Genomic DNA, 14,375 nt, shown 5'->3' on the forward strand with positions numbered 1-14,375 from the left:
TCAAGAAAGTCAGTCAGATCAACAGTTGATTGGCCTCAAAGGACTGGCCAACCCCATACAATGTGTATCCAGGTAAAAACATTAATTTCCCAAATTTTGTTCATGTAGTATTAAAAGAACCGACAATATCAGGAAGGCTTTTAGCTGCCTTCTGCAGAACGTGTCAGTCTTTGTGGTTTATACATAAAATCTAGGATTTCCCCATGCAGACATGACCACCTTAACATGCAGAGGGCGGAGTTTGGAGTCAATGAGCCAATGGTGTTGTACATTAACATTTACTTTTCCCAAAAGTCCTCCACACCCAACAAGGTTCGACAAATGTACCGCGTGTGTTGTGAGGGTTGAATCAGTCCCACTTTAATCTCTGAAGTGCCATGAGTATCCCTTCGCAGAGGCAATTTCATAGTCTATGAAGTTCTACTGAGACGTGATTATTGCTGGTTGAAAACTTAACCCAATACCCCGCCTGGATGACTTGAAATACAGTCAGCTGTGGCAATTTTTGTTAGTCTCTGAGGAGACTTTGCACTTTGTATGAATGACAAAATCCTGACAGTAATGTAAAAGTTCAACTTTCATTCTCCTCGTATGTACAGGGCACATTTCGTCAGCATGTCTTTGAATTTGTGTGGCAAAAGTGGCCCACTTCTCGATATCCTGGACTTAGTAAGACTATCATTTGTAATCCAGATTTACCAGAATAGTGTCATGAAGTGGGTGATGCAAACAGTCAATGATTTCCCCTTCCACACCTCACCACCATGACATGCAAAAGGCTGAGTTTAGATCAAGAAAGTCAGTCAGATCAACAGTTGATTGGCCTCAAAGGACTGGCCAACCCCATACAATGTGTATCCCGGTAAAAACATTAATTTCCCAAATTTTGTTCATGTAGTATTAAAAGAACCGACAATATCAGGAAGGCTTTTAGCTGCCTTCTGCAGAACGTGTCAGTCTTTGTGGTTTATGCATAAAATCTAGGATTTCCCCATGCAGACGTGACCACCTTAACATGCAGAGGGCGGAGTTTGGAGTCAATGAGCCAATGAGCCAATGGTGTTGTACATTAACATTTACTTTTCCCAAAAGTCCTCCACACCCAACAAGGTTCGACAAATGTACCGCGTGTGTTGTGAGGGTTGAATCAGTCCCACTTTAATCTCTGAAGTGCCATGAGTATCCCTTCGCAGAGGCAATTTCATAGTCTATGAAGTTCTACTGAGACGTGATTATTGCTGGTTGAAAACTTAACCCAATACCCCGCCTGGATGACTTGAAATACAGTCAGCTGTGGCAATTTTTGTTAGTCTCTGAGGAGACTTTGCACTTTGTATGAATGACAAAATCCTGACAGTAATGTAAAAGTTCAACTTTCATTCTCCTCGTATGTACAGGGCACATTTCGTCAGCATGTCTTTGAATTTGTGTGGCAAAAGTGGCCCACTTCTCGATATCCTGGACTTAGTAAGACTATCATTTGTAATCCAGATTTACCAGAATAGTGTCATGAAGTGGGTGATGCAAACAGTCAATGATTTCCCCTTCCAGACCTCACCACCATGACATGCAAAAGGCTGAGTTTAGATCAAGAAAGTCAGTCAGATCAACAGTTGATTGGCCTCAAAGGACTGGCCAACCCCATACAATGTGTATCCCGGTAAAAACATTAATTTCCCAAATTTTGTTCATGTAGTATTAAAAGAACCGACAATATCAGGAAGGCTTTTAGCTGCCTTCTGCAGAACGTGTCAGTCTTTGTGGTTTATATATAAAATCTAGGATTTCCCCATGCAGACGTGACCACCTTAACATGCAGAGGGCGGAGTTTGGAGTCAATGAGCCAATGAGCCAATGGTGTTGTACATTAACATTTACTTTTCCCAAAAGTCCTCCACACCCAACAAGGTTCGACAAATGTACCGCGTGTGTTGTGAGGGTTGAATCAGTCCCACTTTAATCTCTGAAGTGCCATGAGTATCCCTTCGCAGAGACAATTTCATAGTCTATGAAGTTCTACTGAGACGTGATTATTGCTGGTTGAAAACTTAACCCAATACCCCGCCTGGATGACTTGAAATACAGTCAGCTGTGGCAATTTTTGTTAGTCTCTGAGGAGACTTTGCACTTTGTATGAATGACAAAATCCTGACAGTAATGTAAAAGTTCAACTTTCATTCTCCTCGTATGTACAGGGCACATTTCGTCAGCATGTCTTTGAATTTGTGTGGCAAAAGTGGCCCACTTCTCGATATCCTGGACTTAATAAGACTATCATTTGTAATCCAGATTTACCAGAATAGTGTCATGAAGTGGGTGATGCAAACAGTCAATGATTTCCCCTTCCAGACCTCACCACCATGACATGCAAAAGGCTGAGTTTAGATTAAGAAAGTCAGTCAGATCAACAGTTGATTGGCCTCAAAGGACTGGCCAACCCCATACAATGTGTATCCCGGTAAAAACATTCATTTCCCAAATTTTGTTCATGTAGTATTAAAAGAACCGACAATATCAGGAAGGCTTTTAGCTGCCTTCTGCAGAATGTGTCAGTCTTTGTGGTTTATACATAAAATCTAGGATTTCCCCATGCAGACGTGACCACCTTAACATGCAGAGGGCGGAGTTTGGAGCCAATGAGCCAATGGTGTTGTACATTAACATTTACTTTTCCCAAAAGTCCTCCACACCCAACAAGGTTCGACAAATGTACCGCGTGTGTTGTGAGGGTTGAATCAGTCCCACTTTAATCTCTGAAGTGCCATGAGTATCCCTTCGCAGAGGCAATTTCATAGTCTATGAAGTTCTACTGAGACGTGATTATTGCTGGTTGAAAACTTAACCCAATACCCCGCCTGGATGACTTGAAATACAGTCAGCTGTGGCAATTTTTGTTCGTCTCTGAGAAGACTTTGCACTTTGTATGAATGACAAAATCCTGACAGTAATGTTAAAGTTAACTTTCATTCTCCTCGTATGTACAGGGCACATTTCGTCAGCATGTCTTTGAATTTGTGTGGCAAAAGTGGGCCACTTCTCGATATCCTGGACTTAATAAGACTATCATTTGTAATCCAGATTTACCAGAATAGTGTCATGAAGTGGGTGATGCAAACAGTCAATGATTTCCCCTTCCAGACCTCACCACCATGACATGCAAAAGGCTGAGTTTAGATTAAGAAAGTCAGTCAGATCAACAGTTGATTGGCCTCAAAGGACTGGCCAACCCCATACAATGTGCATCCCGGTAAAAACATTAATTTCCCAAATTTTGTTCATGTAGTATTAAAAGAACCGACAATATCAGGAAGGCTTTTAGCTGCCTTCTGCAGAACGTGTCAGTCTTTGTGGTTTATACATAAAATCTAGGATTTCCCCATGCAGACGTGACCACCTTAACATGCAGAGGGCGGAGTTTGGAGCCAATGAGCCAATGGTGTTGTACATTAACATTTACTTTTCCCAAAAGTCCTCCACACCCAACAAGGTTCAACAAATGTACCGCGTGTGTTGTGAGGGTTGAATCAGTCCCACTTTAATCTCTGAAGTGCCATGAGTATCCCTTCGCAGAGGCAATTTCATAGTCTATGAAGTTCTACTGAGACGTGATTATTGCTGGTTGAAAACTTAACCCAATACCCCGCCTGGATGGCTTGAAATACAGTCAGCTGTGGCAATTTTTGTTAGTCTTTGAGGAGACTTTGCACTTTGTATGACTGACAAAATACTGATAGTAATGTAAAAGTTCGCGGTAAAAGTGTTAATTTCCCAAATTCTTTTTAGAGAGCCGGCTCTTTTGGCTCAGCTCCCTAAAAAGAGCCGACTCTTTCGGCTCCCAAGTGGCTCCTCAGATTTTTTGTTGCTTCAATAAATGTATTACCAAATTATGTGTTAAATGAATTACTAATGTAAAAAACACATTATATAGAATAGTTATTGTTTATATTGCTTTATTAATTTAAAATTATTTAGTTTTACTGGGGTCACAGAGCTCTGGGCTGTAGGTCTTGGTGGCTGTGGTGTTGTCCTGGATGATGCTGTAGACATTGTAGGAGCAGTAGACACACTGGCACCTTCATTAAGAGCAGGTTCCCTTGCTTGTCTTTTCTCCTCTAAATGAATTGATGGGTGAACAGTACACACTTGTCTGTGCAGGTTGTTTGTGGAGCCTGCCTGATATGAAATTTTAATTTTGCAAAGTCTGCACTCTGCCCTCAAACTATCAATTGTATTCAAATTTGTCCAAATTTTACTACATTTTCTTTCGCTCATGTTTCTCACCTGTCCTGCCTGCAGTCTGACTATGTAGCAGTGCTCGCTCTCTTGTCTCTCCCTCACTCCAGTTCGTGTGCTCACTGTGCTGTGTGTCTGTAGCCCCCCCCTCCTGCTCAGTGTGGACACACAGACACCACCACACATCTTGACCAATCACGTGTGGCTTTAACAGAAAAAAGACGAAAAAAAACATATCAGCTCCCAATCAAGAGCCGGCTCCCGTTGTTCACTTACTATACTATACTTAATAGCTGCCGGTCAATATGATAACATGAGATATAAAGACAACATGCTTGCTTGAATTCAATTATAATTACTATTTCTAAATTAATTTAATTCCAAACTGGTTACTAGCAGAAAAACATAGTAACCCAATTCATACATGTGCCTTACTAACCTGGAACTGGAACACTGTCCTTGTTGTTTCTTTGTAACAACTAATCTGCTGAACAAGTGATGACAAGAGGTTTAACCAACAAAGGAAAGACATTCTGTGATAGGTAGCCCTCTCGCCCTCAGCCAGTTATGAAAATAGCATCTTTAGGTATTCTTTTTTAAGAGTTCAGCACTCAGATACTGTGTTTTATCTGCTTGACAAACATCTGGCAATACATGCGAAGAACCCCCTCAAATGTCATCACATTTTCATTAATCAAATGTTGCTAAATTCTAATTGGTGGGAGCATCCTGGTGGACAAAGCACCTCCTCTGCTTTGAATTATTAGTAAGAAATGCCATTCTCTGCCGGCCAGTTTTCATATAATATGTTTACTTTAGGTTAAGTTTAGATTGAATACAGTTGAACTGTGACCTATTTTCTGCTATTTTATCAAGTTGGTTACTTGTATGTGGCCATGTTGATATGCAGATATTAACAGTGTTTGTTATCACAGCATTTTTGTTGTTTTGAGTAGCAACTGAGCCTTCAGACCAACATCAGCCAGTTGTGGCTGCCGTGGAGCTAATGGTTTCTTAATTTCGCATTATTGTAGCTGAGAAGAACAAGAACAAGATTTCAAATGTGATAATGTTCAAACACCAGGTACGGAGATTCATAAGGTTTTCTAGGTTTTAGCACAGTTGGTCTACAACAAAAGCGTGTTTTATCATTTACATATTTGCATCTAAATATACATTTATGTACCATTTACATCATGCTGACAATTCTTTGCAACATTTCGTTTGTTTTTAGATTGAGTTTTCTATCCATATATATTTCAAACTTAAACAAAGTTACTAAAACAAATGTTTATTTGTATACATCTATACAAAAATGTGTGTGTATGTAAAATACAAAAAATTAAAGAGTTTGGTCTAGACCTGCTCTTTATGGAAAGCGTCTTGAGATAACGCTGTTGTGAATTGGCGCTATATAAATAAAGATTGATTGATTGATTGAAAATACTCTCAGGGATAAATATATTAATATATAAACTACAGAAAAAATGTACAGCATTTTAAACACAGAGCTTTATAAATATGAAACATTGCGCAGTAGACTTGGTTTAGGCAAAAAAAACAAATGGTACTATGTCAGAAATCAATTTTAAAGATGTACTAATCAATACGTATCCAATGACTGTGTGGAAAACATGTCACTTGTACTGATGAATTCAGAAAAATATCACCCAGCTCAAGAATTTCCTTCAGCTCTACAGAGATTTTTAAAAACTCATTGTTTTGTTTTTTCTGGCTTGTAAACTCAATGCCATTTCCTTATATATATATATATATATATATATATATATATATATATATATATATATATATATATATAAATAAATAAATAAATAAATAAATAAATAAATCAATCCATCTTTGAGGTCATTTTATAAAGCAATATAAAATAATTTATTGTTCTTATAACAGGTTACAATACAAAACAAGATAATCTGTTGTGATCATAGTTCAGTCTAAATAAGATCATTAATATAAGAAAAAACATGGTATGTGCACTTAATTATTGCTTGAATGCTATGTGTACATTTAAACATGTATCAGACACATATGCGTGTAAAATAACTCAATATACCTTTTCATGCTGTCTTTTACGATTCAGAATCTGTCCAATTTACAGTGTCTTCAGCCAGAGTTCTGTGTGCTACTGCCATCCACAGCTCTCCATCACCATATCCTCATACCTCATGCCTGAGTCGATATAGAGGATGCTGATGGGACTGAGTTTGGAGGGGACACAGCAGCTGGGTGGACTGAGACCTGGGTGTATGGAGTTCATGAGGGTCTGGATGACGGCGTTAGTGGGCTCCAGGTGGGAGCGCAGGGGAAAGTCACACAACCCATCGCAGTGGTACGTCTCGTAGTCCAGATCTGGCCGTCGTCCCAGCCCAGATCTTTAAAGTTCACATGGAGGGGTTTACAGCTGCAGTGGGTCCTCCTACGTCCAGTTTTCCCTCCACTACTTCCAGCTACTGCTCCTCCCTCTCTACCACCAAACAACTGTTTGTACAGGCTTGGGAAACCTAAATACACCTCATTATTCATCTTCATTATCTCTCTGAACAGATTGTCACTAGTGTTGCCGTGTGAGAAAGCCACCAGCAGAGCTTTCTCCTCCAGAAGCGACGAGTCGGCCACCTCGTTGGCCAGTTCAGACAACACGAGGAGGTGGAAGCAAACCTGGACCCCTATGCTGGACCAAACATCAAATACCTCCCACCTTGGGAGATTGCCATCCAGAATGTCCATAGTTTGGGAGGCCAGGAGCTGTCTATCAGAAGCCCGCTTTTGGAGCGCAGGAGTACAGATGGTGTAGCAGTTTCCTCCGTTTGTTAGGACACTTGGGTCTACCGCAGGTTTCCTTAGGATTCTCAGCTCTGCCTTCACCAGCTCATCCATCCTGGGCAGGCTGGAAAAGTCAAAGACGTAATACTGACCACTCTCCCAAGATGGAAGATCATTTTGATGAAGAGGGATTACAATAAGAAATGGAAATGAAACATTTTTTGCAACATCCACTTTTGGAAGTACTTCTCTAAATGCTGTTTGAAAGCACCTCTGTCTGTCTGTTTGGTAGCTATATTCAAGACTATATTACACCTTCACAATAAAACCTTTAGAGAAGAAATAGTTAGAAGTAATACTTTTAATATACAAAAATGTGTTTAAAAGAACATTAAGAAAAACAAGGCACTGGTGGGCTCGGTGGCCGTCGGACGAGCAGGGCTGGGAGCCATCCCTCAGCCACGGTGCGACCTGGCCCAAGGCAAGGACAGACGCCATCTTGTCCTGGAGGAGGTACGGGCAGGTGTTGAGGATCAGAGGACCAGCAGGATGGTGAGCATGCGGAAGCAGGGGGCTTCAACAAGGGGAAGGAGCGCTGGAGAGAAAACTGACCTGGAATGACATCTGGAAGGCAGAGCCACAGCAGATCAAGTTCATCATCCAAGCTGTCTACGATGTGCTACCCAGTCCATCTAACCTGCACGTCTGGGGAAAGAGTGACCTTCCAACATGTCCTCTCTGCCCAGGACGGGGCACATTGGAGCACATCTTGAGCAGCTGCCCAGCAGCCCTTGGCGAAGGACGCTACTGTTGGCGCCACGACCAAGTGCTGAAGACAGTGGCCGAGACCATCTCCACTGCAGTGGCCAACAACAGACAGACCCACACACAGGGGAAAATACTTTTTGTGAAAGCTGGAGAAAAGCCACGACCACAGACAACATCAGCAGCCAGCCTACTCTCATCGGCATCAGACTGGGAACTGCGGGTTGACTTGGGCAGGCAGCTCAAGTTCCCAGAGCACATAACACCGACCTCTTTGAGACCAGATATGGTGCTAACATCTGTTTCCTCTAAGCAAGGTCTCTTATTGGAGTCCCCTGGGGGGACCGCATGGAGGAGGCCAATGAGCGCAAGCGGCTCAAATATCACAAGCTCACAGAGGAATGCCGGAGGAGAGGCTGGAAAGCCCATTGCGAGCCAATAGAGGTAGGATGTTGAGATCTACACCCAGCTTGGAATCACAGGGGCTGCAAAGAAGAGAGCCATCAGGTCCACCACAGAGGCTGCAGACAGAGCCTCAAGGTGGATCTGGATCAAAAGGTCCGAGAAGTGGGCCAATGCTGCTGGGACAGAAGTCGGGGTCTGATCAGAGGCGCCGTCGAGGTTCTGATAGGTCAAGTTCACATTTGAAAATTTCGGAAATTGTAACTACGTTGTCCGAGTGCAAGTGAAGGCAGCACTGCAGCAGCTGCTGCCCAAACTCAGAGACGGACAGTGGAAGTCATTTTCAACGGCAGCTGTTCAGACAACCAGACTACCAACAGGTAAGTCAGTCAAACAGTACTTACTTTTAGAACAAATAGTATGTATTTGGTAAACTGTGTCTGTGCTGAACCACATGCTGGCTGCTCTCCGTTACTGAGCATCTCATTAGCTTGTGTTAAGGGCCGCTAGCGTCGGATCACAAGCACCTGTGCCGTGATGCTACGACAATTTTCAGACAATGAAGAGAAAGTCTACTGTTGAATTAGAATTTAATATGACCATAGAATGTTTCAGGCCTTCTCAAATAAAGTTACTCTCTCCTCATGAGAGTGAACAGAATATGTCAATCTGACCTCCAGAATGTACCAGACAGACCTTGATTGTAGTGCTTTTGTTGTGCAAAACATATTCTGAAGTTTGATTATAGATACACGCCTTGCAACCAACATCCAACTGTTAGATTACCATAACATCACTACAGGAACGTGCTATCTGTGACGCACGAACCTAAACAGTTAATCAGAAATGGTTACGTACTTTATGATATCCAACAAGCATTTAAACATGAGATGTTTGGACACGAGAGAAACAGAACAGAACAGGACAGGACAGGACACCAGAGGGACACACACACAAGAGGGGGCTCCTCTGACCGGCCCCCCGGGGTCCGTCATGAGCCCAGCGCTGCGAGTACTTTACCTGTGACCTGTGACCAGAATAAACTGCTTGTGAGACCAGACTGAAAACCTCCGTTGAGTTCTTGAGCTGCCAATATAAGAACCGGACATCTCTTCCACATGTGTGATGATGCAGGCCAAGATAACACCGCCGAGCAAACCCATGAACAGACAGGGACAGAGACAGAGCAGGGCAGAGGAGCAGGGTCAGGCAGCGACAGGTCCAGAGAACAGAGAAGAAGTAAGGCAGCAGGCAGGACAGGACACAGCTGTTCATCCTACTGCTGGACCAACAGGTGATCTTAGAACAGGGTCCCTCGTGAGGAAAAGAATGGCAAGAGAGTAACTTTACCTGGATAAACGCATGGTAACAAGGTGTCAACACTGAGTTATGAATCCTGGTGCAACAACAGAAAGCTTCTTATTCATGTTTACTGGTAGATGAGTTTGAACAGTCAGAACAGAACTGACTGTGGGTCCATAATACAACTGTAATCTGGGATTACTATGGACAGCTACTCATGTTATTATTGTTGTTTTTGCTGCTGCTATTTTAAATTCAGAGTAACTTATTGTCCTCATGTTTCATCACAGATATTTCCCAGTCAAGATCAGAGGGCCCAAACAGCTGCATCTCAAGTTTTTCCCTCGTACTCTTCAAGGGGACAGAAGACAAGGCTTCAAGAAAGACTGGCACAGTGCGCACGCATGGCTAGAATACTCTCAGAGCTATGGTAAAACGTCTATTGTCAAAGACAATGCTTTGTTTACATGTTTACAGCAGAATAAAACTGTATTGAAAATAATCAAAGGCCTCTGTGTGGTGCTTTTAAATTTGAGTAGACTTGTTCCCTGTAACTGTTTAGTTCATTACATGAATGTACTCCCTAATAGTAAAGCTGTATAATACAACTACCCTATTAGAACAATGAATTTCCTAACTCATAAATAAACCAACACTTAATGAAACAGGCTTGTACTGTATTAGTCCATGTACATCTAAGTAACATTAACTGTAAAATTAGAAAGTATATGTGTACGTGATTCCTTAACTCTCATATTGACATCGATTTTGACTAGCCTCAATACTTACAACAGCTTTTATACTTGAAATTCTGTTATTGTTTTTGGTTTTGGTGTGCCACCCCAGGATTTTCACTGGCCCTATCTGGCCCCCCCTGTGAAAAATTTTTGGGGGCACCCCTGCGGTCTGATCACCCCCGACTGGGTCGCCTGAGGGAGGGTGTCTGATGTTGAAAGACCCGAAACACCCAATGATCTCAGGATACATACATCACTGATGATGTGTCCCAGCACATCCATGGATGTATGTATACACCTGTCTGACCATCTGATGATTTAGAATTTGTTGTTTGTTCTAAATGCTCACTTCATGAGACATTATACTGCACCCAAATGCATTTGTGCAGATTTGAATGTGATTCTCAGTGTATGTGTGGAGCCTGCTGTGCCTAACTGCAATGCACATATTGGGAACAACTCATTTGTTTTGCTTTACTGTATTTATTTATTTATTGGTACTATTTTTGGCTTTGCAGGCAAAACTCAAGTTTTATTGCATCTCTGCTCATTTTGAGTATATTTTTTAAATGTTTGATATAGTTTACATAATACTGCTTTACAATAAGACTACCTTTACAAAGGAATTATAAATGGTTTATAATTAGGTTATTCATTAGGTTGTAACCACTTCAGAAATCATCATGAACAATTATAAACACGTTATAGTACAGAATTCAGAAAGAAATGAGAAGATCCTGCTACTGCTTGTATATTGTTACTAACATAACTGCGAAAATGGAAGCTTTAATGTAAATATAAAACATATTACCACTTATCAATGGCTTACTACCATTTATGACTGAGAAAATGAGGAAGGCTGCTAATAGCATGCTGGAAATGTCAAGGTAATCAATATTGCCAAAGCCTTAGTGTATCAGTCTGGCAATCTGATATGCCAACTATCTGATTCAGTTTACAGGTATAAATGCTGGCTGATGGAGAGGACAAAATAAGCTAAGTTACAGATGAGATCTGAAACCTAGTAGTACAAATAAATGTGGACCCTTTATATTTAATGTGTTTATGTAATTATACACTATTCATAAATCCATTATACTGGTAGTCTTATGGGTGGTACATTAATATTTTGTGTAATAACAAAAACAACAGAAGCAATAAATAATAGTAATACTACTACTACTACTAATAATAATAATACTTCTTGAAAAGGCCCCAAAGTTAAGGTTATAGTTATGCTGAAATACTGTTAGATTTCCTTTCTGTTCACTTTAGTGCCCTTACGTTCAGCAGGGAAGGTGTGTCACCTACATGATATAACGAATGACGTCACACAGTGGTGAGCAGCGTGGCAGAGTGACGCTCGGCTGATGAGAAAGTCTGCAAAAAAATCCCTCTTTAGCAGTTGGTTGTGCGTGAATGAAAGAGTGAAAGAATGAAACCTAAATGAAAGAGTGTTTGCCCAGGTCATATATGTGATATTGTGGTTAGTTTGATGTTGATGTCATGTCCATATCCTTTATTGAATTAGTTTGGAGTTTATACTGTAGCATCTCTGTTGTTTGTTGTTTGTTAAATGCTGTTCTGTGCAGATGTTCTGTAAAGTCCCACCGTTCCTGAATGTGTCCTAATAAGTTGAGCTAGGCATGTGAGTGGCTGAGAGTAGGGGGAGGGCGAGCTTGGAAGAGGGAGCAGCCAAGTTCATTCGGTACCTGTATTATTTTTTTATGTTGGCGTGGTTACGGCCGACAGTAACTGAAGTTTAGTAATAAAGCCACATTACTGACAACTTGGGTCATTATCCCATCGTCCTGCTGGACAAGTAGCTTCAAATGGCAGTAAAATGAGTGTTTGATGGTGTTCATGTGTGGAGAGCTGTATAAGCACATGATTGTAGAACCTTTGATTGTATTTCTGTATTAAGTATATATTGTCCATTCTGTTTTCTTATAGAAACCACAACTACACACAACTATACAACCACAAGGTTTTAAGGGAACGAATAAACAGACACTCAACCAATCCCCTGCCTCCTTTATTCCCATACTCTGGACTACTTGGCCTCAAGTGGTGCACTCATTTCAAACTAAGTAATCTGGATTTCCTCTACTGTTTTCATCATTATTATTATACAATTGCACAACTCCTGTTTTCCCTACATGTGTGTTTTGCTTTAATTAACCAGGCTAGTGTAGCAGGGCACTTACTATCCCAGGTTTGTGTGAGTCAGGTTACAGTTAACATCGAGCGCAGGAAGAATTTAAGTAAAACACATTCAGTCATTTAGTTCAGTTATCCTTTATTAATTTGCAGGTTTAAATATGGTTCAGTTGTTCATTCCTTTGTCTATACTTACCTTTTGTTTGTTCTGGCTCACCATGTGGGAGGAGTGTTTGAGAGGAGGCCGGCCCCACACCTCCCCAATTTATGGTTTTGGTGATGTCAGCATTGCATCATTAGGTCGGACCATGTGAACGCTTGTTTAGATTGTAGGGAAATTTTTTAATTTAAATGATCTTCTTGGAGCACTGTAAAATAAAAGCACCTCTTTTTGCACTCAAGAAGTCTGCTGAGTCTGCCTGCCTACCACCTTCCTTGACCTGTTTGGCCGTACTACTTTACACCCACACTTTCACCTTTATCAACAACAAAAAAACAGTCTGTGGTGTGCAGGACCTGGGCTGCCTTTTAAACTTGGAAGACTTTTTGTTTGATTCATCCCTACTCCATCTTCTTCCAGAATTTACATTTCATCACAGGCATCGAGGTATCATTCAAGATAATCATTTTATCTGATCTTCAATTCATTAAACTTAAAATGTCCACAGTTGGGAAGAAGTGCATGCTTGCACTACGGGACAGATAGATAAATGGTATAATTCAATATGTGAGAGTGAAAGTAAAGATAGGTAAAATTTGTTTAGCCCAAAAAGGCTAAGAAATACCACTTCTGCCATGGTGGAATGAATACTTTACACTTTATTACATAAATCAATTACAGTGAGGATCCATACAGTTTCAGAGGTGGTTTTAAGTATCCATTCGCCGGAAAAACAGCATTTGGTTTGTGTGTGGCTAACCTCCAGATCCATCAGGGCATATGCTTGTCTGTTCTTACTGCTGAGCTGATGACAATTTTCTAGGACATGTGGAGGATTGAGATGGTTGACCCATGTCGTCTTTGGATTCTGGGACTGCCTTGTAATCTCTGAGGAATGGGACATCAAGGTCCTGCACTGACCTGCTCCAGGAGTTCTTCTGCTGCTTACCTGGCATTGAGAGCATGGGCTGTAAAGTTAGCTTTTTGTGGGAGCTACAACAGTCATTCAGTTAAGGCCAATGAGATGGCAGATAAAAGCTTAGTTTTAGACCAAAAGCCATTGGAAACGTATTTCAATAAACATTTCTTCAAAATATTTGTAGAAGGCATGAGTCCCCCTTAACAAATGAGTGAATTAGGCTTATCACTAATTTAGCATTCATCATTGCACTCTGTATCACAAGGTTGGATGGACAACATTACAGACAATATAAAATAATCATCTTTATCTATATAGTATATTTCTATCTTTATACTAAGGCTCTACTGTTAAAGCTTCCAAACTCACATCTCTTCTCTCATTTAAGTCTTCTCAATACAGCAACACAATCCAATAACAACTTAATCATAGATATATGTACGCAATTTTAAAGCTTTATTGTCTCATGATTTTATAACTTGTATTTTTTTGTATTACTTCTTTGTTGATTGTGGTGGACTGGCTTTATTTGTGTTGTTTCTATATGTTGGTATATTTGCTGAGAGATAAAGATGAGTGCATCTCTCATCTCACATTGTCACATAGGAAGCCTTATCTCTGAGTCCAGTCAGTTGGCTAAACTTCAAGTCTGCCTTAAGGACATAAAGTCCTGGATGAGCAGCAACTTTCTGCTGCTAAACTCAGATAAAACTGAAGTTATTCTGCTCGGCCCTAAACACCTCAGAGACACCTTTTCTAACAATATAACTACCCTGGGTGGCATTACTCTGGCCTCCAGCTCCACTGTGAGGAATCTGGGAGTCTTATTTGATCAGGATTTGTCCTTTAACTCCCATATTAAACAGATTTCTAGAACTGCCTTTTTCCATCTACGTAATATTGCTAAAATCAG

At 40.9% G+C, this 14,375-nt stretch overlaps 5 non-coding genes and 1 pseudogene across 5 annotated transcripts; 5 read left to right on the top strand and 1 right to left on the bottom strand.

Annotated features, from left to right (window-relative positions):
• Positions 1-383: 383 nt before the first annotated feature.
• LOC139212548 (U4 spliceosomal RNA) lies at positions 384-524 on the top strand. Its single transcript, XR_011585362.1, has one exon. It is a non-coding gene; the product is annotated as a U4 spliceosomal RNA (small nuclear RNA).
• A 657-nt stretch (positions 525-1,181) lies between these two features.
• On the top strand, positions 1,182-1,322 carry LOC139212549 (U4 spliceosomal RNA). The gene has a single exon (XR_011585363.1). It is a non-coding gene; the product is annotated as a U4 spliceosomal RNA (small nuclear RNA).
• Positions 1,323-1,979: 657 nt separating this feature from the next.
• Positions 1,980-2,120, top strand: LOC139212514 (U4 spliceosomal RNA). Its single transcript, XR_011585332.1, has one exon. It is a non-coding gene; the product is annotated as a U4 spliceosomal RNA (small nuclear RNA).
• Positions 2,121-2,769: 649 nt separating this feature from the next.
• LOC139212517 (U4 spliceosomal RNA) lies at positions 2,770-2,910 on the top strand. The gene has a single exon (XR_011585335.1). It is a non-coding gene; the product is annotated as a U4 spliceosomal RNA (small nuclear RNA).
• Positions 2,911-3,558: 648 nt separating this feature from the next.
• On the top strand, positions 3,559-3,699 carry LOC139212516 (U4 spliceosomal RNA). Its single transcript, XR_011585334.1, has one exon. It is a non-coding gene; the product is annotated as a U4 spliceosomal RNA (small nuclear RNA).
• A 2,677-nt stretch (positions 3,700-6,376) lies between these two features.
• Positions 6,377-8,211, bottom strand: LOC139211935 (growth/differentiation factor 6-A-like; annotated as a pseudogene).
• Between the last annotated feature and the right edge of the window lie 6,164 nt (positions 8,212-14,375).

Source organism: Pempheris klunzingeri, chromosome 13 (assembly GCF_042242105.1).
Source record: "Pempheris klunzingeri isolate RE-2024b chromosome 13, fPemKlu1.hap1, whole genome shotgun sequence".
Taxonomy (NCBI): Eukaryota; Metazoa; Chordata; class Actinopteri; order Acropomatiformes; family Pempheridae; genus Pempheris; species Pempheris klunzingeri.